Source organism: Sus scrofa, chromosome 2, assembly GCF_000003025.6.
Source record: "Sus scrofa isolate TJ Tabasco breed Duroc chromosome 2, Sscrofa11.1, whole genome shotgun sequence".
In the NCBI taxonomy this organism is placed as follows: Eukaryota; Metazoa; Chordata; class Mammalia; order Artiodactyla; family Suidae; genus Sus; species Sus scrofa.
In genome coordinates, this window is record NC_010444.4 from 85,265,409 (window position 1) to 85,287,259 (window position 21,851).

General features: G+C 46.5%; 1 long non-coding RNA gene across 1 annotated transcript; it reads left to right on the forward strand.

Moving 5' to 3' along the window:
* Positions 1,125–20,452, forward strand: LOC110259403. Its single transcript, XR_002341751.1, has 3 exons — positions 1,125–1,359; positions 19,298–19,413; positions 19,847–20,452. It is a non-coding gene; the product is annotated as an uncharacterized LOC110259403 (long non-coding RNA).

The window sequence follows — 21,851 nt, forward strand, 5'->3', positions numbered from 1 at the left end:
CTTTCTTTAGTCCCATCCTACTCTCAGATTCCCTCTCTGTGTCTCACCAACTTCCTAACAGTGGGCTCTGATGGACTTAGCCTGTCATCGTGACAAAGCTCTCGTGCCAGACCCCCTTGAAGGCCATTGGCCAACCAATGGGAAGCTGCCACTGGATTAGGGACCAATTCCTGGCTTAATCAATAACTGAGGCTACATGTGCAAAATCACATGGTATAAACCATTCGTTCATTCATTCATTGGACAGTAGGGCACCTCTTAAATGCTAGGCTACATCTCAGTGTGGAGATGACAGCAATGAAATAAAAACAACACAGTCCCCTGTCTTCATGAACTGCACATTTTATTGGAGGCTAGGCAGACTGGAAAAGATACAAAAGAAGAAAACCTAGGATAGATGTTGATTGATGTGATAGAAAAAAGCAGGGGAGAAAAAACAAAAAGCAGGGGGTACCTGGAACAGGGGTATGTGTGTCAATTTCAAACCAGGTGTTTGAGAAAGTCCATGTGCGAGTGTGACATTTGTATCATTGAGGACACTAAGAAAGAATTCCAAGAAGGAGCCTCTCAGAGCCCTGGCATAGTAGACATGACAGGGCTTCTGGAGACATAGCTGTGACACTTGGTACTAGCCTAGTCAGCACCTAGCATCACGGAGCAGCCAGGCCCTCTAGGACCTCACAGATGAGGAGAAGCCACCATAAGCTACACAGTGCATTGTGATGCTTGTGTCTGAGAAGGACTGGAGCCCAGGGGGTGTTTCAGAAGGAACCGGCATGCTGGCACCCATGTTCTGTCTGCACCTGTCCCTGCTGTCCCAGAGCCTGACCAAGGGAGCAAAGACACAGTGGACTTTCAGTTAGGAAGGATCCAATCCAGTGAGCCTGAACCTTGAAAGTGCATCAGAATCACCTGGAGGGCTTGTTAAACCATTCAGACTGCAGGGCCCATGCCCAGCAGCCCTGATGCAGTAGGTCCAGGTGTGCGGCCCCATCATCGCAGCTCTAACAGTTTCCCAGGTGATGCTGGTGCGGCTGGTCCACGTCCCACACGTCGAGCAGCACCGCTCTCATTAACACTCTCATCACTTACTCTCAGCCCCTCCAATCTCGCCCTGGCTCTTCCCTCGGTTGGTCGGTTGGTCGGTCGGAAATGGCCTGCCTCCCCTTCTAGTTTTCCTTCAAAGCCCAGCTTGGAGCCACTTCCTGTAGGAAACCGTCCCTGAAATAAAAAGCCCTGGACGGCCTCTGGGAGGGTTTTCCCCTTGGATTCTCATCGCATCTAATTACCGCACTCACACCTCTCTGCCTTTCTGGATTGTAAGCGCTTGAGGACAATTTCTCCAGGTTCTACTACCAGGTATGTGTTAAACAAAATATTCTGAAGGCCCCTTGTGTTTTTCCCTGATGTTTGTGAAAGGAAGGCTGTGCTGGGAAAGAATTCCAACTTGCCTCCACCCGCCCCCGCCCCCAGGCTTTCCTCACCATTGAACCCCATCTCACTTGAGCTCGCTAGTTCCCCTGAACTTCCTGGTTCCAGCCGGTCTAGGTCCACTGTTGCAGCGACATCTGGCCATCAAGGAAGTTGAAATTCTTTTCCCTGACAAAGCAAAAATGCAGTTTAAAGCTTTAAGAGGGCCATTTGTTTTTGGAGTTTTTTTTTTTTTTGGTTGTTTTTTTTTTTTTTTTTTTTTTTTTTTTTTTTTTTTTTATGTTTAGGGCCGAACCCTCAGTTCCCAGGCTAGGGGTCTAATCAGAACTGTAGCCGCCAGCCTACGCCAGAGCCACAGCAACACCAGATCAGAGCTGCATCTGTGACCTACACATGGCACATCTGCCCATGGCAACACTGGATCCCTTACCCACTGATCAAGGCTGGGGATCAAACCAGCAACCTCATGGCCCCTAGTTGGATTCATTTCCACTGCGCCACGACAGGAACTCCTAAGAGGGCTGTTTTACTGCAAGAGTCAAGTATACAAAAATCAGCCACCAAGATGACAAAGCCCACACAGCTTAGCCAGGGGTCAGGAGAGACTGAGTGAGTGCTCTTGGGCAGATCACTGGCCCCGTCATGTGTCACAGGGGGAAACTGGATTAAATGATTTTTCAGGTCCTTTCAAGCTCTCAGTTTCCAAGATCACAGAGTCTGAGTTGGTCTAGACGCTAAGCAAAGGTATCCAGGCCTCTGGCCTAGGAGTGCCAAGTCTGGTAGGCAATTTGTCCTTCTTACAAATTGTCTCCTAGTTCTTTCTCTGCTTACAACGTCATAGGAACTCCCTATAGATTCCACGTAAGTTACAGATGGAGGTAGCTGCAGGGGGAAGCTATGGAATTAAACTGTAACACAGAGAAAGATACAAAGACAAGGGTTCTTAGCATCACCACTGTGTGACTATCACAAATTCTTTAACTTCTCTGAGTCTCAGTTTCATCATCTGTAAAATGAGAACAAAAACAGTATCTACTTTACAGGATCACATGGGAACTAAGAGAATCTAATTACCAGCAAGTGTTTAGCACAGAGGCTAGTTCAGCAAGGGGCAGCTCTCAGGGCCTTCCTCCAAACCATTTCCGTCCATCTCTGCTGCCAGGCTGGCTCCTAAAAATGGAAAACATGGTGTGACCTGAGCCCCAAAGTCTGCTGATGAGCTTCTGGTTACTTCTCCTGGCTTTGCTGGGTCATTCAACCATTCAACCTATATTTATTAGGCTTTAACTAAGTGCCGGGTATGGTGTGAAGAAGAAGCACTGATAATTTTTTTAAGTTTTATTGAAAAATAGTTAATTTACAAGGCTGTGATAATTTCTGCTGTGCAACAAAGTGACTCAGTCATATATATACATATATCCATTCTCTCTCAGGTTCTTTTCTCACATAGATTATCAAAGAATGCTGGGTAGAGTTCTCTGTGCCATATAGCAGGTCCCTGTTGGCCAGTCATTCCATATACCTCAGTGTGCATATGCCAATCCCAAACCCCCAGTCTAGCCCTCCCATCTACCCCCCACATGTATTCTTTGGTAACCATTTATTTTTCAAAATATATGAGTCTGTTTCTATTCTTCCAGTAAGTTAATTTGTATCCTTTTTTTTTTTTCAAGATTCCACATGCAGGTGATATCCTGTGATGTTTGTCTTTCACTGTCTGACTAAATTTGCTTAGTATGATAGTTTCCAGGCCCATTCATGTTGCTGCAAATGGCATTATTTCCTTCTTTTTTATGGCTGAGTAATATTCCATTATATACATATACTACATCTTCTTTATCCAGTCCTCTGTTGATGGACATTTAGGTTGTTTCCATGTCTTGGTTATTGTAAATAATGCTGCAACAAATATTGGGGTGCATGTATTTTCTCAAATTATGGTTTTTTCTGGATATATGCCCAGGAATGGGATTGCTGGATCGTATTGTAGTTCTAGTTTTAGTTTTTGAGAAACCTCCAAACTGATTTCCATAGTGGTTGCATCAATGTACATTCCCACCAATGGTGTGGAGGGTTCCCTTTTCTGTACCCCCACCAGGATTTGTTATTTGTAGACCTTTTCACGATGGCCATTCTGGCTATTATAAAGTGGTACCTCATAGTGGTTTTGACTTGCATTCCTCTAATAATTAGGAATGAGCACTGATAATTAAGACACAGTCCCTGTCCTCAAGGAGCAGGTACTGTGCTTTTAGTTCAGAATATAGAAAAAACGATAACTATCATGTGGCAAGTGAATGTGACCAGGAGTAAGCACTGGGTTCAGGCACCTGGGAGAGGTCAGAAGAAACATCCTGGGCCAGGTGACATCCCCACTGCAGGGTAAGGGGAACTGGCCCAGCTGGGTGGTTGAAGGCATATGGATTCTGGGGAGAAAGAGAAATGAGTCTGGAGAAGGGAGCAGAATCATGTCACCAAAGGTCTATATCCCACAATCTGGACTTTAGTTTTAAACACAAGACTTAGCAGAGGTACTGAAGGCTTGTAAGCAAGTAGCAGGATCAGGTTTATATGTGTAAAGATCACTCTGGCTGTTGGGTAGAGCACCGATGGGTAGAAGTTGTGGGAAGGTGGCAAAACTGGAAAAGCAGAGAACAGACAACCCTGCGCTGACCCAACGTGATGATGGTTGAAGGGGGTGACAGAGGAGAAATGTGAGGGAGTTTGAGAGGTGTTTGCAGGGTGCCATCTACACAACGAGGCAATGGACTGGACGACAAAGTGATGGAGAGGGAGGGATCAAGGATGACGCCACAGGAGTTCCTGTCATGGCGCAGCAGAAACGAATCTGACTAGGAACCATGAGCTTGTGGGTTTGATCCCTGGCCTTGCTCAGTGGGTTAAAGATCTGGAGTTGCTGTGAGCTGTGGCGTAGGTCACATATGAAGCTTGGATCTGGCGTTGCTGTGGCTGTGGCATAGGCCAGTGGCTGTAGCTCCAATTTGACCCCTAGCCTGGGAACCTCTGTATGCCATGAGTGTCTAAAAAAAAAAGAATGATGCCTCAATTTCTTACCTGGGCACCCAAACGGATGCTGATGTCGATACCTGACATGGGGGACACAGGAGAAAAGGGGCAGATTAGGGGAGGGGTGAGGAATGGAATCCGTTTTAGGAGATTTAGGGCATATGAGTCTGAGGGGAAGAATTTTTAAAGGGGGGCGGGGTTACCTGACCCTATTCATAGAAGACTGAGAAAGAACCATAGAGGAAGAGGTTAAGGATGATGAAGGGACCAGGGATCAGTGCTTTCAGAAGGCTCTGGAAGAGACCAAAGGCAGGCAACCTTGAGCGTGATGGGAGGATGAGCCTGAGAAGTGAGGCCCACCTTGGCTCTTGGGATGGAAAGAAGGAGGCGCCCAGGGGTGCTCCAGGCCTGGGAGACCTGCCCTTCCCCTCACCCCGCAGTCTCTGATGCATTCTGCTAGTCGCCATCATTGTCCCTCAGCCACTTGGTGTGTTAGTTCTACGAGTGGGACCATCAGTACTTCACCAACTATCTTCACAAATAGGTGGCCTCGCATAAGTGACTCTGTGCTTCAGGTTTCTTGTCTATAAAATAGAGACAGATGACCTCGGAGTTTCTGTTGTGGCTCAGCAGTAACGAGCCCGACTAGGATCCATGAGGTTGCGGGTTCAATCCCTGTACCTGTTCAGTGGGTTAAGGATCCGGCATTGCTGTGAGCTGTGGTATAGGTCACAGATGCAGCTCGGATCTGGCATTGCTATGGCTGTAAGCCGGCAGCTGCTGCTCCGATTCAACCCCTAGCCTGGGAACTTCCATGTGCCTTAGGTGTGTGTGGCCCTAAAAAAAAAGCAAAAAATAAAAAAATAAAAATAAATAAATAATAATAATAATAATGGAGACAGATGACCTCACTGTGACTGTGTGTGGATGTGCCCAGGATAGTGCCCAGCTTACAGGATGCTCCCCACAATGGACGTCAGGCTCTGGATGGGTGCTGTTGGACCTGGCTTCACCTGGAGTGCTCCAGGGAGCCTCCTAGTCAGAGGCCTGCTTCCCGTTGCCTCCCCTCTCAAAGCTGAGACTCCGTTTTTCCACTGCCCATTGCATTCCTATTTCCAATTTTCGGTTCATTCAAAGATAACAAAAAAGCTGTGTGTTCTCGGGTGGAGACTCTCCAAGTGGCCCCGCACTTTAAAAAAACTCCCAGGAGTTCCCATCGTGGCTCAGTGGTTAACGAATCCATGAGGTTGCGGGTTCGGTCCCTGGCCTTGCTCAGTGGGTTAAGGATCCAGCATTGCCGTGAGCTGTGATGTGGGCCGCAGACACAGCTCAGATCCTGTGTTGCTGTGGCTCTGGCGTAGGCCAGTGGCTACAGCTCAGATTGGACCCCTAGCCTGGGAACCTCCATATGCTGTGGAAGCGGCCCAAGAAATGGCAAATAAATAAAGAAAGAAAAGAAAAAATAAAAAAAAACTCCCGGTCAAGAATTAGAATCTCTGGGATTTAGGAATTGGGGGCCCTGGGGTTTGTATTTTGAACACTGGTCTGAGGAAAGGAGCACAGACTTTTTCAGGGGCAGCATTAGATTTTCATCCTGGCGCTGCCTTTAACGGGGCCACCCTGGGCACATCCCTGAGCTTTTGTTTCCTCCTCCAGAGAGTGAGAAAAGTAAAACCTGTTCATAGAGTTACCATGAAGATCAAATAAGCTAGCCTAGGGCAAAGCCCTCTGGAAGGGGTCCAGTCCTAAGTGGGGATGTGTGGTGGTCTCCTTGTCTGAACAGCCAGCTGCCCGCCCAGGGGTCATTTGATGACTGAGCCCTCAGAAGCCTTCAGGGAGATGGTTTTTCAGCATCAGCCACTGTACCCATTAGACAGGACAAATAAGAATTGTTATGATTACATATATTACATTATTTTATTAAATATGTATTTAGGTATTTGCCACCATATAGTATTAATAATGGTATTATCACTAATACTTGCTCCTCTTTGTTGAGGGCTCCCAGGGCACCACCCACCTCACTAGGGTTTAATCACACTCTCGCTTTTATTCCTCATTGTAACCTTAGAAGCTGAGACTATTACTATGCCCTGTGTACAGTGAGGAAACAGATCCTTAGACCGAAATTACTCACAGTTAGTAAAGGGTGGAACCACAGGTTGAATTTTAACCACCACCTTCACTACCTCCCAACTAAGAGCCTAACAGATGCTCTTCCTGCACGACACGTGTGCCACCCCACCCCTCAAATAACTGACGCTGTGCATTCACCTCTTTCATGTATTTGATTTGATTTTTTTTTTTTTTTTTTTTTTAGGGCCACACCCGAGGCTTATGGATTCCCAGGCTAGGGGTCGAATCAGAGCTGTAGCCGCCGACCTACGCCACAGCCACAGCCACACAGGATCCATCGGCAACCTGCACCACAGCTCATGGCAAGGCTGGATCGCTGACCCACAAAGCAAGGCCAGGGATCGAACCTGCATTCTAATGGATACCAGTTGGATTCGTTTCAGCTGCCCCACCACAGGAACTCCTCATGTATTTGACTTTGAAGGAGAGGGATTTGGCGAGATGGGGGGGCTTTGCTTTTTTTGCATCATCTGATTTGCATTGTTTGATTCCCAGGAGCTTTCAGGGGAGGGACTGAGGCCAGAAGGTCTGACCGCTTCCTCAGACCTCCCCTCACAGACTCGCCTGGGGTGGGGAGGGAGGGGGAGTTTGCTTGCCTCACCGAGTCCCCTCAGCTTCCTGCCTCCTTCTGCAAGACCAGAGGCAGCCCTCTCCCTCAGGCTGGGAGAACTTCCTGGAAATCAACCCCTCTGGGTCCCCTCCAGTGAGCAATGTCATCTTTTGGGGCTGCAGACTGTCCCCTGGCTTAAGGGGGGAAGTAAACTGGTTTGATGGTGGAGGTCATGGAGAAGAGAGCTGTGCATGTGACCAATTACCCAGACTTTGTAAGGTCCCATCTCCAACCTGTCCACTTAAATCTCTTTTTATTGATAAGCTCGTGCACTGAAACAAGCCACCCGAATGGCCTGCTTCCAGCAAAGCAGAAGGTGGGGAGAGCTGGGCTGTAGGGCCCTGTGGCTGTGGGGCAGCTGCCAGAGAAATGCTGCTCACATTCACAGGAAGGATTAACCCTCTCTGCTCTGAGCCACTGGGCCTGCTCTGGGAGCACGAGTCCCCCAGCCAGAGCCAGAAGTCTTCTGTGATGACTCTTCTGGCTCGCCATGCCAGTGGATATTGCCCCAGAAAATTCCTTTTATCCATGCACGAAATTTGTTTTAAGTTGGAAAGAGAAGAACCAAAGATAATTTTTAAGTAACTATTTATAGACAATATTTTATAATAACCTCTAATGCAGAAGAATCTGAAAAAGTATACATATATACACACATACATAAATATACACACACAGAAATATATGTATAACGGAGTCTGAGTCACTTTGCTATACACCTAAAATATTGTAAATCAACCATACCTCAAAAAAAAGATTATTTCATTACTGAATATGGAACCATGAAGTTGCATGTTCAATCCCTGGGCTCGCTCAGTGGGTTAAGAATCTGGCATTGCCGTGAGCTGTGGTGTAGGTCACAGACTTGGCTCGATCCCAAATTGCTGTGGCTCTGGCGTGGGCTGGCAGCTATAGCTCCAATTTGACGCCTAGCCTGGGAACCTCCATATACCAGGGGTGCAACCCTAAAAAGCAAAAAAAAAAAAAAAAGTAATTAGTTTCCACTGTGGTGAAACAGGATCTATGGTATCTCTGAAGCACTGGGACACACGTTCAATCCCCTGCCCTGCACAGTGGATTAATAATCTGTCGTTGCCACAGCTGCAACAACTGCAGCTTGTGTCTAACCCCTGACTCAGGAACTCCATACACTACAGCCAAAAAAGAAAAAAATAATAATTAGAAAAGCCTCTTAGGATAGGTAAATGTGTGATTTTCATATATTCAAATTAGGATCCACATTCATTTACATATATGTCCTCATAGCACCTTGCTAAGAGCTTTGCTTACACTATGTCCCATGAAGTGGGTTTCGCTTGACAGATGATGGCACAGGGGTTCAAAGGCCCAGGGACTTGTCCTGGGTTAGGTGGCTATAAGACACAAAATTGCTCTTCCAGACATGCGCTGGCAAAGAAGCCTCACCAAGAGAGGTGTCTTGGCACACATGGGGGAGGCTTGTGACTCTGATAGGCATCTGCTTCTCCTGGGAAGAGTGCCTCAAAGGAATGCTTAAAAACAGCGGAGCCTGTCTGCTTTCTTTACTTGAATTCATTCATTTGCTCATTCATTAAAGAAGCATGAGTTGAGCGCTTACACTATGTGTCAGCACGTTCTATATGTTAGAAATATGGTTCCTGTTTGGCCAAACACTAGATTGACATTGGGTAGAAGGTAAAGGATTGTACATGCCAGAGTCAGCAAGACCTTTCTTGATGGATTCCATTTTCTCTTTGTCCTAAACACTCATAGCACTCTGGGTTTTGCTAAGAAATCTCCTTATTCCTAAACCTTCTGATGTTATTTGGCCAGCATTTATTTTGTTATCACCTCTTCCAAATCCATGCCTTCTTCACATGGTTAAGACTGCAAACTCTTTGAAAGCAGAGGTTCTGCACTTACCAGCCACTCAGTAAAGATGCTGTGATTATCATGGGCGTCATTTCTGAGAGCTAATATTTCCCCACAGAATCAAAATGTTCACACTTAAGCAAATCCTCAATTTTATTTTCAAGCATTGAGTTGCACGCTCTCAGTTTTCCTATCAGTCTTTTTTTTTTCCCCTCCTGGATCTAAATCTGGACTGTGAAACCATGAGTGCAGAGTGATAATGAGTGATATATATGTATATATAACTTGAAACTCAGCTCTTTAAGTCCTCTGTTCCTGTAAACTTAGGGAAATTACACGTTTGCCAGGGACACATTAGCTTTAAGAACTTATTTCCAGGAGTTCCTATTGTGGTTCAGAGACTAGTATGCATGAGGATGCAGGTTCGATCCCTGGCTTTGCTCAGCAGGTTAAGGATTGAGTTGCCGTGGCTGTGGTGTAGGCTAGCAGCTGAAGCTCTGATTCAACCCCTAACCCTGAAAAAAACAAAACAAAACAAAACAAAAAAAAAAAACTTGATTCCAAGCTGTGTTCATTCTCTTTCTCTCTCCCTCACTTCTTACGCTCGCAGTCTACCACATCACACTATAATTTCTTCAAGTTCAGGCGATGCCTTCTGGGCTGTGAACAAAGGCTAGGGGACTCTGGGGGAGGTCATTGCCGCCTGCCTATTGTTCCTTAGCGTTCCCAGGCCCCTGCCATGTTCTTGTTTAAACATAAGCCTTGTTAAAAGTACTTCCTAAAGCTAGAAGTTTGGAGAAGGAGAAGAAAAAGCTGTCAGAACTAAACCAGCTGCCAGTCTGATGATCGTGGTACAGAATTAACCGGGGAGCCAGCTGTCGGGGAGGGGGAAAGGCTGGGGTGAAACTGTAAGCAAATGAGCTCCCTTCTTTGCTGGGCTGCGGGAGCCCAGGCCCGTCCTGGCCTTGGCCACCCTTCAGCTCGTTTGACCTTCGAGCTGTACCTGCAGGACAAGGGAGGAGCCATGTGTTTCCCTGAGCAGTACATGGCACTCTGCCAGGAGGCTTAGTGCCCCATTGGCATCACGGGTGGCTCTGGAGGGTTCCTCAAGTGTCTTGTGCCCGGCCAGGGCCTGCCTAGAGGGGGGTCTTTAGATGGATGTGGGGATGAGGAGGCCTCCTCTCTTTTCTTGAGATGGCTCTAGGGAGGGGTAGATGCTCCATTACCCCACGGTCCAGTTTCCAAGTTCCAGTCTTGGATGGGTCCCATGCTCAAGAAAGAACAGTAGCCTGAGTTCTCTGGTGGCTCAGCAGGTTAAGGATCTGGCATTATCGCTTCTGTGGCACAGGTTCCATCCCTGGCCGGGGTACTTCCACAGAGTAAAAAAAATGGACAAGCAACCCTCACAAGGTGGCATGACAAGCTGCTCACCTGTACCAAGTCTCTACACCTGGTCTGTCCCCCTGGCCTAAAATTCACACGACCATGGTCTTTTCCAGTAGGTTCTGGAAAAATAAACATGAAAAAATAACTGAGTGCCGTTTCTTGACTGTAAGATTTAAGCATCACATTAATTGGCCCGTAGGACTGTGCAGTTTGCTGAGGCCACCTGGGAGAGGGCAGGGCTTTAAGAAAGAGAGCAGGATCGATCAAGGGGCAAGTCTGAACACAGAGGTGGGTTAGGAAATTCTTCAGTCTCAGGTGCTCATGACATTGGGGCAGGAAGAAAGAAATAGGTATGGGAAAAGGTGGAGAGGCCGGAAGAGGCAGGGCAGTAGGCTCTGGCTCAGTCGGGGTGCAGGGGGCGGGGGGTGGGGGGGGTGCACCCCAGGTAAAGAGAGGCAGCGGCCGCTGCTCCCAGCCCAGGGCTGCTGCTCGGCATATGGAGGTTCCCAGGCTAGGAGTCCAGTCAGAGCTACAGCTGCCAGCCTATGCCACAGTCACAGCAACGCAGGATCCAAGCCGAATCTGTGACCTACACCACAGTTCACGGCAACGCCGGATCCTTAACCTACTGAGCGAGGCCAGGGATCAAACCCGAAACCTCGTGGTTCCTAGTTGGATTCATTTCTGCAATGCCATGACAGAAACTCCTATTTTTTTTTTTTTTTTTAAGAAAAGGGAGAAGCCAACCAGCTTTTTTACATGTTGGCAACTAGTTTAATTATAAACACTCTGTGATCCTGTACCGTACAAGCTAAGTGAAATATCTGTGGGCCGGTTTGGCTACCAGGAAAAAGTGGAGGAGGAGACCACCCAGGGCCGTATCTGCTGGGACAGCTAAACCACCAGTTCCCAGCTCATTCATTTCACCAGCAAGAAGCCCTTCTTAATCATCTCACCCTTTCAGGCCAAGAGCTATGACAATCCTGGCAGCCTCTTGACACCTCAGATCCATCGTTTGCTCCCTTCTTTTCCCTTTTTCCTCTTCTTCTCATTCAAACTGAACTAAGCCACAAATCTTCCCCAGGAAAGTTTCTCTGGAGCGACAGCCCTGAATGCTCCAGGAGACCTGTGCCTCCCAGTCATTAGGCAGGCATGTTCCAGGTGGATCCCCGAGCCAGCAATGCTTTGAACTTGGTCAAGAGCCCTGAATGACCTTGGGCAAGGTATTTAGCCTATCTGATTTCCTTCTTTGGCTCATTAAGAAAAACTAAAATACTGGTGGGGTGGGGGTGGGGAGCACAAAAGCGAGAGAATCGAGCATTCATCTTCCAGACACCTTTGCCCCAGTTCCTACTCCCTGATATTATGATATATATGACATATGATATTAGTGGAACAGGCCTCAGGCCCTTGGGGGCCCAAGGTCCCTAACAACTTCCTTTTTTCTTTTTTGATTTTTAGGGCCGCACCCACAGCATATGAAGGTTCCCAGGCTAGGGGTCCAATCGAAGCTACAGCTGCAGGCCTACGCCACAGCCACAGCAACACCTCAGCCACAGCCACAGCCACTTGGGATCCGAGCCACGTCTGCAACCTATACCACAGCTCAGAGCAACGCCGGATTCTTAACCCACTGAGTGAGGCCAGGGATCGAGCCCGCAACCTCATGGTTCCTAGTCAGATTTGGTTCCTCTGAGCCACAATGGGAACTCCCCTAACAACCTTCTACTGAGAGCACTTTTCTCTGTGGGAAAAGCAGGCACTCTGGAACAATGTGAAATGGGTGATCTTTGAATTTTCAAGCCTCATCCCACTTCCAGTTACCTGATGCCCTGTGGCTGAACTCTGGAGGCCCAGGGACACTGGAGTAAAAATCCTGGTATTTCACTAAGTGAAACTGCAAGGTATGGGTGCGTATGTGTGTGTGTGTGTGTGTAGTAAAAGATAGAGATTATTATGTATGTATGAACTTCTCTTATACCAAAAACTACATGAGGAATTTTTGCCCTTTGGTCCTTTTGTAAAGGATCAGAATGTATCAACCCTGATTTTATAGATCCAATCCAGGACTTCATGCTGCCTGCCATGAAATGCTCAGTGTTTGGAACTCTCTGCTCATCCTGACTTGGAAGCTGGTTTTTTTATTCAGCCTAAAAGGAAGTATGTGAACTCACAGAGTGTGATTTTTTGCAACTTTGCAAAGCAGCAAGACTGGACAGACAACTTTTAGGACAATAAGACATATTTCTCTGTTCTGAATACCCTTTGGTATCTTAACTAGACAATCTGAGCTATATTAGGAGGTCAGCATGGAAAAGGACATGAATTTTAGCTAATATAAGTAATATAGTCAGATGATAAAAATGAGCTCCTTTTTTTTTCACCTGAAATTCCCTTCTGTTGCCTTCTTCATTCAGCTTTTTAAATTTTGAACCACTCTTTTGGGCAAAAAACCATGTAAACAATGTTGTTTTGAATATCACAGTATTGCTTAGGTGACTAGAATAACTTTCGCCATCCCATTCTTTTTTTTTTTTTTTAGGGCTGCACCTGTGGCACATGGAAGTTCCCAGGCTAGGGGTAGAATCAGAGCTGCAGGTGCCAGCCTACGCCACGGCCACAGCAATGCCAGATCTGCTAGATCTGAGCTGCCTCTGTGAATTACACCACAGCTCCTATGGGAACATCAGATCATTAACCCACTAAGAGCCAGGGATCAAACCTGAATTCTCATGGATACTAGTCGGCTTCTTAACGCACTGAGCCACAGCAGGAACTCCTCCTTGCCAACCCCTTAATCCTTTGCTTGGGTTATTTGTAATGTATTGCTGACCTTTTGTAATGACAGATTTGCATACAAATTAGGGCCAGAGCCAAATGGAATTGTACTTTGCTGAAGGGCTCAGTGCCTGGCTTCTATTCCTTCCTTTCTATCCCTCCTCAGTGTTTAGCATGGCGTCAGCCCCAAAGGACATGTCAAGAGAGATTGTCCACTCTGCCAGAGAAGTGAACAAGGGAGAAGTCCAGGGAGTTCCCATTGTGGCACAGCAGAAACTAATCTGGCTAGTATCCATGAGGACTCATCCCTGGCCTCATTCAGTGGGCTGGGATCTGGCATTGCCGTGAGCTCTGGCATAGGCTGGCAGCTGTGGCTCCGATTCAACCCCCTAGCCTGGGAACCTCCATATGCCGCAGGTGCGGCCCTGAAAAGAAAAGCAGAGAGAGATAGAGAAGTGCAGCGATTGCTTAAATATAGGATGCATGAGAATTCAGGTCAGGAGTTCTCGTCGAGGCTCAGCAGTAATGAACCTGACTAAGATACATGAGGACGCAGGTTTGATCCCTGGCCTCACTCAGTGGCTTAAGGATCTGGGGTTGTCGAGAGCTGTGGCTGTGGTGTAGGCCAGCAGCTAGAGCTCCAATTGGACCCCTAGCCTGAGAACCTCCATATGGGGCCCTAAAAAGACAAAAAAAAAAAAAAAAAAAAAGGCAGATCAAACTGGTAAGGATGGAGTAGACACAGGCAGTTGGAGAAATCCCGATAAAGGGCCATATTTACAGAGCGAAGCTCAGGGGACATTGAGAGATCACTGTAAATTAACAAATTGCTCAAGAAAACCATTAGCACAAGTCAGGCTGGCTTCATTAGTGGAGCCTCGAGAATGGCCCCAGGTCGTTGGGCGGGGGATGGGATGCGGCCTGCATTCCGATTCAGACCAAGGGCAAGAGTTTGAGGACCACCCTTCGGCAGATTTGAATACACACCTTACCGGATACTAGGGAGGAACTACTACTCCCAGAAAGGAAGAGGTGGGCTTTTCCAACCCCCACTCCCCTTGGATGATAAACTGTGGCCCACCAGATCCTCGGGCAGAGTCTCCTTGCCGGCCCGCTTTCATCTCTCACAAGCATCCTATCCTAATAAATCTATGTCTTGCCTGTCACTTTGTCTCTCGCTGAATTCCTTTGCAAGACCCTGAACCTCCGTGAGTCCCGACAAAGAGTGATTCTAATTTAAAACCATGGGTTCAAGTCCCAATCTGGGTTTAGGCCAGGTTCAGGCCATTAATGTTGTCTGTTTCAAAACCACAGGCAGGCTGATCGGCTGTCTGCAAACTGAGCCCCCGGCTAGCCCAGTTTAGGGTGAGTTCTTCCCCCTCTCACCAAGTCTCACTGGTTGCATAGGAGCTTCTCCCACAGATGTTTTTACCAGGGCTCCCAACTCACCTCTCTTCTCTAAGTGGATATGGGGCTCTCCTGCGCCTGTGCTTAGAAGCTGAATGGTTCTCTTCAAGCTCCCCTGGCTTTGTTTTTTTTTTGTTTTGTTTTGTTTTGTTTTTCTGAAGTAGGGACCCACCTGGATCACTTCCCTTTGGATTAGCCCTGAATACTTAGAGCTTTGCCGTAATCACTGTCGACTTAAAGAAACGCAAACCTGCAAGTGGAGAGTTAAGTTTAATTGGGGGCTAAATTAGGATTTAAGTCTGGGAGACAGCATCTCAGGCAGCTCTGAGAAACCACACTGAGGAGGTGAGATGAGGAGCCAGGATATATAGGACCTTTTTCAACAAAGGGGCGGTAGTACGAACAAAAAATTTACAGAAAACCGGATATCTCAGTTAAGGACGTTAGTTTCTAGGGGAAGACGGAAGGGTCTGGGTTTACTGGACTCACTCCTTTGATACACACCTCAGCCTGTCTGCTTTCTTTCCTGAGTTCCCTCAGGGCTCGCAGGCTCACCCTTGGGCGTGGCTGCATTTACAGATGACTAGGACATCTTTTTGTTTAGCGTTTTTCTAGAAATGAGGAGATGCGAGAAGTGGGCTCACAAAATCTTCTAAAAATATCTAACTACCTGAAGACCCAGTCTTCCAGTTTTCCCAGAGTATCTCATTCCTGATCTCCACCCTGAGCTTGGATCGGGGGTGCTGCGCCTTGGCAGGTGCAGTGGCTCATGACTTGATCCATGCAGACGCAGACGGCAGGTGCCAAACTCCAGGTCACGTCATTTAGGAGCTGCTAGTGGAGGGAGGACATGACGCGGTGGGTCCCATCAAAGCTCCCTCCTTCTAAGCCAGTAAGTGGAAACCAGCATTACACTCTGCCCTGAGAGTGTTCTGTTGATGGCACACTCATCTCAACACCTCCCACGACCCCTCAGGTTTTTCATTTTCTATTCTGAGGTGTAACCTATCATTCTTCCACTTTTATTTATGCAGCTTCGGTTTTTTTTCTGGACCCTAGACAGTGGAGCCATCAGAATGTGTTATAGGGAGTTCCCGTCGTGGTGCAATGGAAATGAATCTGACTAGTATCCCTGAGGGGGCAGGTTTGATCCCTGGCGTCACTCAGTGGGTCAGGGATCCAGCATTGCCATGAGCTGTGGTGTGGGTCGCAGATGCAGCTGCATTTCAACCCTTAGCCTGGGAATCTCCATATGCCTCAGGGTGCAGTCCTTAGAAAGGGGGGGGCAAAAAAATTAAATTAAAAAAGAATGTGTTGATGTAACTTTTGCCCCCTGTTATAGCTCCTGGGGCTGGAGCCGCTGTAGGATGACCTGCTGTTATCGCAGGGCTTTTCTCCAGCTGGATTCATTCTCACCACAGGGTTCTGTCCATCACGAGCGGCTCTTAGGAAAGACAGATCCATAATTTCCTTTCGTTTCATGAGACAATTTCTGGCAGTTGAACAGGCTGGCTGGTTAGAATGACCGACCTTGCTTTGAAAGCCAAGAGGCCCCACAGTTCTCAGAGATGTCACAGTTGCCTTTCTCTCTTGGAATTTCATGCTAATGTTATATATACTTCTGCGTCGCTCCTGCTCTGAGTGAGAGATGCTACAATGCAGGGATCTGTGAATTTACACAGAGGTCCTCTATCAAAGCTGAGCTCTCTGCCACAACCAGGAACTATTTAAATATATGGTCATTTGCCAAATATGGGCTTTTACTTAACTTTCCCTTCACCACAGGGTTTCTTGGCATCAAAGACCCAGAAGAAGCAAGAAATATTTTACCAGTTCAAGGGAGTCAAGTGATGAGGCTGCACTAGGAAAATGATTTTGGAGAGAATTGAGATTGAACTTAATCATCCATTGTTACGACATGTATTTATCAGATTCCTGCTATATGCAAAGCACTGGGTGTACAAGCAATGATTAAAACTGGAGCGTTGTTAAACTAGGGCAACAGATGGTTTTTTAAGAGCTCTAAGTCATGGAGACTCAAAAACTCTTTGAAGAAGAAATGAAAATTACTTGGAAATAGTACTTTTATATCCTGCACTTCTCTCCCCTCCTCTTTTTAAATGTGTTCTACAATTGGACTCTCATCAGAGGCATCAGTGAAGCCTAACAGAGGCATCATAGGAAAAGAACTAATGCCCTCCTAGTATAAAATTACAGAGGAGGTGGAGAGGGAAAGTGTGGCCCCTTTCCTTTGTGGGCCTTTGGTCACTAGATCCTGGGGATTTCTTTAAGGGACTGAACAACTCAATCAAGGAAAGCCAACAAATATAAAATTCCAAAGCCTAATTTTTTAGGACTAGTGCTATAAAACTGAGACCCTGCCACAGAGCAGAGACCCAGGCCGAGCTGGAATTTATTGAAATCTGTATTATCACAGAGAAGCACTAACTTAAGTAGAGGAGCTAGAATGGAATTAAAATATTAAAATAGAATGGGGAGCTCCCATCATGGCTCATCGGAAATGAGTCTGACTAGGAACCATGAGGTTGTGGGTTCCATCCCTGGCCTTGCTCAGTGGGTTAAGGATCTGGCATTGCTGTGAGCTGCGGTATAGGTCACAGATGCGGCTCAGATCCCGCGTTGCTGTGGCTGTGGTGTAGGCCAGCGGCTACAGGGCTACAGCTCTGATTCAACCCCTAGCCTGGGAACTTCCATATGCTGCAGCTGTGGACCTAAAAAACACATAATAATAATAATAATAATAATAATAATAAAATAGAATGAAGACTGGAAAAGTCATTTGACTTAAAAGTGTTATTTGTAAATATGTTTACAAACCAATTAGTATAAAAAAAACCACAAATCAAATCAAAATGATCCTGGGTCTTATAACTCATGGGAGGGGTAGAATCTTAGATACTTTTTTTTTCCTTCTTCATCCACACTCATAGCATATGGAAATTCCCTGACCAGGGACTGAATCCAAGCTGGACCTGTGACCTATGCCACAGCTGCAGCAATGCCGGATCCTTAACTTACTGCACCTGGCCAGAATGAAACTGGCACCTTCACAGAGGCAAACGGGATTATTAACCCACTGTGCCAGAGCAAGAACTCCCTTAGGTATATTTTCACTTTTTTCGGGGGGGGGACTCTGCCTGTGGCATACAGAAGTCCCCAGGCTAGGGATCTAATCCACACCACAGAAGTAACAATGCCAAATCCTTAACCCACTGAGCCACCAGGGAACTCTTGATAATCTTAAAATTGATTTACATGTGAATTAGGGCCAGATTTTCAACATTCTGGTTAATGGTTTTGTTGCTTATTGAAAAGGACTCTTCACCTAATGAACAGATCCTCTATAGCAATTGCAGATAAATGCTTCCTTTTTGAAAGAACACCTCATATAATTTTAACGAAAAATTATTTTAAGGCTCAAGTTTATACTAATTAACAGACTTTCTGAGAAGGTATAAACTCCAGACATTCAGAAGAGCTTCATTCACCATATTTTCAAAGTCACTTGAAGTTAACATTATAGTTTGCAGAAGATAAATTCCTAATTCTGTCTATTTTGTTTAATTTTACTTCCTGGAATGTCCTCAATTCTTTCAAGAGACTGTAGACTTCACTCTCAAAGTGAAAACAATTTAAATTCATTTTAAGATTATTTAAATAAACACTACGAGACGACGTGTAACACTTGGAGTGGGAAGAAGGGCTGAGCCTTGTGTGAAATCTAACAATAAATATTAAGGGTTTAAAATGACAGACCGTGAAGCAGTGTCTTTCGTGGTGACTGTCTGGCCTCCCTCCCCTCCCCCACTGGACCTCGCGGCTGATCGGGGTGGGGGGGGTGGGGTTCCTGCCTTCAGCTTCAACAGCACCACCCTTGCTCCGCTTTTGTGGTCTTTGTTCACACTAAATTCTCATAAAACCATAGCCGATGTCCATGGGATGTGGTGAAACAACTGTGACCCTCCGACAGGCTTAGAATACAGGCATTTGAGGAACCAGAAAAGTGCCTGCGAGGGACTGAATGGGTTCCTCCCCTTCAAAGCCCCACATTCCTGAGTGGGAGCCACGATACCCAACGTGATGGCATTTGGAGGTGGGGCCTTTGGGAGGAAATTAGGGTTAGACGAGGTGGGGCGCTCAAGATGGGACCTGACCAAAGCAAGCCAGCTACAGATTTCCTCCCTCCCTCTCCCCCTCTCTCCCTCCCTCTCCCCCCTCTCTCCCTCCCTCTTCCCCCTCTCTCCCTCCCTCCCCTCCCTCCTCCTCCTTCTGCTTCCCCCTCCCCCATCCCCCTCCCTCCCCCTCCCTCTTCTGCTCTCCCTCCCTCTCCCCCCTTTTCTTTCTTTCTCTCTTCTCCTTCCCTTCCCCTTGTCTCTGTCTCCCCCCTTTCTCCTTTCTCCCCCTCTCTTTCCCCTTCCCCCCCTCTCCCTCCCCTTCCTGTCTCTCCCTCCTTCCCCCTCCCTTCCCCCTTCTCTCTCTCCCTCTCTTTCCCTCTCCCCTCCCTTCTCTTTCTCTCTCCTTCCCTCTCACCTTCTCCCTTCTCTCTCTCTCCTCCTCCCTTCTCTTGCTCTCTCTCTGTCTCCCATCCCTGGCCCTTCCCTCCCCCCACCTTTCCCTTCCTGCCACTTTCTCTCCCCCTCCGCCTTCAAGGAAGGGCTGCTTGCGGACCTAATGAGAAGCTGGTCATCTGCAAACCAGGAAGAGGGTTCTCATCAGGACTGGAATCAGCAGGCACCTTGATCTTGAACTTCCCAGCCTCCAGAAGGGTGAGAAACATATGTTTAAACCTATTGTATTTTGTTATAGCAGCCAGAGCTGACTGATTCGAAAGCCAGCTAGTTTTCCTGACAAGGCTTAGAAACTGTAGCGATCCAATGATAATCTTTCTGTGTAGTAGGCAGACCCTATTGATGTCATCACTTGCTGGACCCAAGATTTCTACAGTCACCGTCTTTATTGTATGTTAGACAAAGGTTAGAGTCCAACTCCATGAAAGCTTTCATTTCTAGACTTTCAACATCTCTAGGAAGAAAGTCCTGGCTTGGAATAAACATGTGGAAAATCAGCAGACTTTCAACAGCTATAACTTTCCACCCTGCTCTCTTGGACACTCTGGGGTTACTTCTTTTATTGACTATTTGGGAATTAAAGGGGAAATCTGGGTACTTGTGCTAACTTTTTTTTTTTTTTTTAATCAAGAGAACAACAGAAACAAATAGCAACTGAACTAGCAGTTGCTAAATGTTCAAAGAAGAGTATAAATAAAGATATTTGGTACAGGCATTCGGAGGAGGAAATAGTGAAGTTAAACTACAAGAAGGGAAAAACCAACACAGGACTGGCCACTGGCTCAGCTCGGGTGAGAGCTTGAGCTGGAGTGATGGTGGTGATGATGAGACCAAAGAGGAAAGAAGAGACATTAACAAACAAGAAACATATTCACCAAAACCTACCAAATCTTCCTGGCTAACTGGATGCTGAGGAGTGATCTGGGAGGAATCCACAAAGTTTGAGATCAAAACCTCAAAAATCTAAGCGACTGGAAATATTTGTTTTAAGAGGGTATGGCAATCAGAGAAAAGACCCATTAGTCCACGGGGGGGGGGGGGGGGAGGATGTGGAATTGGGTGATTCTGATTTTTTCACCTGTTGAGTTTGAGGTGACAGTTGTATGTACAGTATGACAAAAGGCAGGCGTTGGTGATATCTGCCTCCTTTACTGTGATGGCCCTTGGTTTTTTTATTGGCTTTTACACACAGTCTCAGGCTGACCAGATCCAGATGTGAAGTTAACTCTTTTTTTTTTTTTTTTTTTTGTCTTTTTGTCTTTTTGCCTTTTCTAGGGCTGCACCCATGGCATATGGAGCTTCCCAGGCTAGGGGTCTAATTGGAGCTGTAGCCGCCAGCCTATGCCAGAACCACAGCAATGCGGGATCTGAGCCGCGTCTGTGACCCACACCACAGCTCATGGCAACGCCGGATCCTTAACCCACTGAGCAAGGCCATGGTTCCTAGTCAGATTCGTTAACCACTGCACCACAATGGGAACTCCAGTGAAGTTAACTCTTAATAAGCTGAATGAGTTTTAGCAGCTGGTTAGTTCCCATTGTGGTTCAGTGGGTTACAAACCTGACTAGTATCCATGAAGATGCGGGTTCAATCCCTGGCTACACTGAGTGGGTTGGGAATCCGATGTTGCTGTGACCGGCAGTGTAGTTGCAGACTCTGCTCAGATCCTGTGTGTCGCGTGGCTGGCAGTTGCAGCTCCAATTCAACCCCTAGCCTGGGAACCTCCATATGCCATGGGTGCCATCCTAAAAATTAAAAGAAGAGGAAAACAAAAAGAAAACAAAAAACTCTTTAAAGTGGGGGGGTGGCACCAAAATGTTTATGCAGTGCTTTGTGAAAGTGTGACAATTTCTGCTTAGATAACAGACAGGTCTTGGGGTCAACCCTCCCCCCATTCGTGAAGTGAAGAGCTATCCCTTGTTGAGTTTTAACAAGACAGGCATGAGTCACTAAACAGTCCTCAAATGGAAAAGTTGGTCATCAGGAAGCAGGTCCCAGCACTCTTAGGGTGCACCTGAGTTTGGGGGTAGAAGCCATAATCAACTTCCCCAGACAATAAGCACCTTTCTAGAAAGATATGTTTGCATAAATTGCCACCATCAATATGTTCATCTCAGCGAGACTTTGTTTTGTAATAATATACATTTGCCTTAAGAAAATCAAATAAATACAAAGTTTAGAAAATCGGTAAGCCAACAAACTGAGACATTAATTGATTGTACTAACAGAATGCATATTTCTTTTTTAAAAAAATAATTCAATGAATTTTACCATATTTATAGTTTTACAAGCAGAATGCACATTTCTTTTTAAAAAAACATTTTGGGAGTTCCCACTGTGGCACAGTGAGTTAAGAATCCAACTGCAGCAGCTTGGGTTGCTGAGGAGGTGCCTGTTGGATGCCTGGCCAGGCGCAGTGGGTTAAAGGGTCTGGTGCTGTGGTGAGGGTCCCAGCTGTGGTCCGGATTCCATTCCTGGCCCAGAAACTTCCATGTGCCACGCGTGTGGTGGTATAATATATATATATATATATATATATATATATATATATATATAGAAAAGCATTCTAAACAGAGAGAGAGGTTAAAATATTAAATACTTATGTACATACCACTTGGATTCAACAAATCCATTT